Genomic DNA, 4,236 nt, shown 5'->3' with positions numbered 1-4,236 from the left:
GCCAAAGCAAGTTGCTACCCTGAAACTTTAGAGCATCTTATTGACTTGTAAGGACAGCTGGTATTCAGAGACTGCCATCTGCTGTTCATATACAGCCTCTTCACATTTACCACTGAAACAGGGAATGTGCACATGCAAACCAACAAACCCTGATTTAATTACATAATCACAAGATATAAAACACAGTGTACAATGTCTATGTTTGGTGTTCAGTCATCACAAATGCCTCAGGTGTCTTCTGTCGTACTAAAAGACTTTTGTAATATGTTGTTTTGTACTCTGTAAACGCAATGTCTTCATTTACCAAAACTGAAGCATGAGTAATACACTGCATTTCTCATGTGAGCAGTTATTCTTTCTAATTCAATAGTAAAGTGTTACACACTGTCAGAGTTTTTCCTTTGTGATAAATGAACTTCCTCATATTCTCTCTAGGGGTTCAAAGCCTCATAAATATTGAAAATCAGTGCAAATGCAAATATTGTGCAGCATGAAACAGTGATATTATAATAGAAAACATGCTCCACTGGGTAGTTTGTGCTGAAATTGCAATATAAGCTGAATTAACATTTATAAACTTTGAATTAAACCTGGAGTTGTCAGTGACATTTTGTGAAATAATATTTACAATGTTATCAGAGGAGGAAAAACTGGCACATATTAGACTATAAACTCTGATACACTTGCACTATTAAGAAAAATTCACCAGGGGCAAAAAAACAAGACAATAATAGAAAACTATGGTAAACAAAAAGCAAACTAACTCACCCAAATTAACATAAATAACCTAACAAATGAAACTATTAACCCAACACCTTACATTAACGTTCTCACAATTCTCATACCAACATTTTCAGAAAGATGAAACTAAAAGAAAAACAAGAAAGATTACAATAAGTTGAATATGACGGATAGAGACTATGACTGAGTATGCATACACAACCACATTTATGCAACTACATTTGGTTCACTTAAAATAGAAGAATGTATGAATGTACACCATCATTTCTTGAAAAGGCTTGTTGAAAACTGATTTTTGCATTACAATACAGTACATGCTATAGAGAACACAAAACAAATGAATTCTGCAGTGCTTTATGAACATTTGTACTAAATATAGGACTTTGATCACAGGATCATTGTGTGCAGACAATTGGCCTTTTACACGTTGCCATGGTGATGGGTAAAAAAAAGCACTGCTCCATTCCTCCTGCAGATGGCGCCAGTGCTTTGTGAATCATCTGAATCGGATTTTTGTGAACACATTATTTACAGCCTGTTATAGAGGCAGATCAGACAGCAGATACAAATTGACAGTTTTTCCTCAGCACAATATTTATTAATGTACATCTTCCTCAACATGTCTGCATGTGAAATGAAGTAAAGAATTACTAATAGATTTTTAGCAAAATAAAACAATTAATATAAAAGGAAATTAGGACATGGTAACAAAAAATATCAAACGACTTGAAATATAAATAAATTGTATACAATTTTATTTAATTAAAATTAAATTAACGTGCAACATATAAAACATTTCTAAACACATTTACATGCATATAACTATGGGACAAATTACTCCAGATTAAATCATTAAATAAATATTTATATATTTAAATAAATCATTCAATACACAGTCAATTAAAGGCATAATTAAATAAATATTCAAATATTTAGATAATTAAATAAATCATTAAATACATAATGAATTAACTATTTGCATAATCAAATATTTTTTTCATATTTAAATCTTTAAATAAATCTTTAAGTATAGTAAATTCCTTTTATGCATAATTAAATCATAAAATACATATTTAAATAAATAATTAAATACATAGTAAATTAATAAAATTCATGATTAAATAAATCTTTAAATAATTAAATACATAGTGAATTAATGAAAATACATTATTAAATAAATATTTAAATAAATAATTAAATACATAGTGAATTAAATAAATGCATAATAAACAATTAAATAAATAAATAAATACATAGTGAATTAAATAAATGCATAATAAACAATTAAACAAATAATGAAATACATAGTGAATTACTCAAATGCATAATTAAATACAGTTAAATAAATTCTTAAATACATAGCGAATTAATTAAATGTATAATTAAATCATTAAATAAATCATTAAATCAATAGTTCCTTAATTATTTGCATCATTAAATAATTGTTTTTATATTTAAATCTTTAAATAAATATTAAAGTATAGTGAATTGATTCAATGCATAATTAAATAAATATTTAAATAAATCATTAAATATATAGTGAATTAATTAAATGCATCATTAAATTGGTACATAAAATCACCCATGTATTTAATTTCAACAGATTTGAATCAGCTCCATTTAAACAATAGCTATATTTTCATTTAAATGATTCACCAATTGGGAAGTCCGAATCATTTTAGTGAATCGGTTCGTTCAGACGGTTGCAACACACCAGTTCAAATGAACAATTCACTGATTCAAAACTCACTGCATCTTCTTTTTTGAAGCGCAATATAAACATCATGAAATATAAAGTAATTTGTTTTATTAGTTGTATTTAGTTCAAATAATTTATGCTCAGTGTTCAATTTAGGATCACGTCCCGGCCCCGCCCTCCGACCTGCCACATTCCTCCCTCCTTCTCGGCCTGACTTACCCCCCCCCCCTTTCCCTGGGGGAGGACGTGCTTTAAGTCTAGTCTGCCGGCAGGTCATCCCCATCTACCTGGACAAAGGAGGGGACAAGGGGAGGGAAACAGAAATAATTAAAATGGGGGGTACTTCCTGTAACAGTGTAGTACCCCCCCAAAAAACACTATAAAATTTAAAAGAGGAAAAAGGCCAACGCGGAGCGGCAGTGAGAGAGAGAGGAGAGGAAAAAACTCTTACTCGCCAGTTCTCCAATACGCCGCAGCTTGTTCCTCGGCCACTCCTCCACCCTCTATCGGATGACAGCCGCACCTCTCCGGGCGGATCAGAGGCAGACCTCCAGCCCCTGGCGGACGGAACACCCCGCTGCGTTCTCGGGGAACAGAAGGGGTCTCCCTCGCCTCTAGCAGCGGTTCTCCCGCTCCAGGCGGTCGGCAGTGAGCCCCTCCCCGCTCCGCGGTCTTAAACCCTGGTGCGTTTCACCGGCCGGTAGGTGACTCCTCCGCCCCTGGCAGTGGCCCTGACCGCTCCAGGCGGTCGGTTAGGAGCCCCTTCTCCCCTCGCGGTCGGCGGCCGTCGTCCTCTTTCAGGCGGCTGGGCTCCTCGTCCCCCGGCAGATGACATGTCCGTAAACGATCTCTCTCTCCCGCACGATCCCCTGCAGTCGACCGTTATCCCTCACGGAGGCATAATTAGCCTGATACGGGACCGGTTGTGTAGGATCACGACCCGGCCCCGCCCTCCGCCCTGCCACAGTGATCAATTTTCTTTTTTTTTTGCATCAAATTAATATACAAATATCCAAAGAAAATCTACAAATGGTCTCCAAATTATTTTTAAACTATGATCATACTACAGACGTTATGTTTCAAGCAATCGTGCTGATTTCTGACGGGCTTCAAGTATAAAGACCAATCAGGTAGCAGGGAGTCAGATTTCGGCACAACAAGGTGCCTCTGCTTTAGCCTACCTCTAAATGTACCCGTCGTGTTACCATATCTAGTAATGAAAGTTCATATAGGGGTACAAAGATATTAAACAGCTCTTATAATGGATCATTAGCAGAACCAGTAAGCCTGACTCACTCACCCTCTCTCTCTCTCTCTCTCTCTCTCTCTCTCTCTCTCCAACAGCTGCAGCATGAGGATAAAAAAGTGAAAAACAACTAATGGAACAGGAGGACATCATGACAGAAGATTTACAGCATCTGTGAATCGCATTCGGTGGGATGGAAGCAATAATCCTGGTAAAATGAACTGCGTCCTGCTGATTTACAAGAAGGAAGTCTAGCGCTGTCGCAGTGGATACATTGATAGCTAGTAACCTTCAACCTACACATTAAATGGAACAAACAGCAGATTCATCATTTTAAGATGCACAGCAGAGAAAACAATGAGCTTGTTTTCACATTAGGTTTAATTGTTTGGTTCAAGCCTGTTGGGAAATTGTTGGGGAGTAACTAACAGTATTGATACGTTTTTCGGTAGTGTGACAAAGCATTTCACACACACACACACACACACACTTACACACACACACACACACACACACACACACACACACACACACACACACACACACACAC

This window comes from Xyrauchen texanus, chromosome 30 (genome assembly GCF_025860055.1).
Source record: "Xyrauchen texanus isolate HMW12.3.18 chromosome 30, RBS_HiC_50CHRs, whole genome shotgun sequence".
Taxonomy (NCBI): domain Eukaryota; kingdom Metazoa; phylum Chordata; class Actinopteri; order Cypriniformes; family Catostomidae; genus Xyrauchen; species Xyrauchen texanus.
This window is presented reverse-complemented; position numbering follows the sequence as displayed.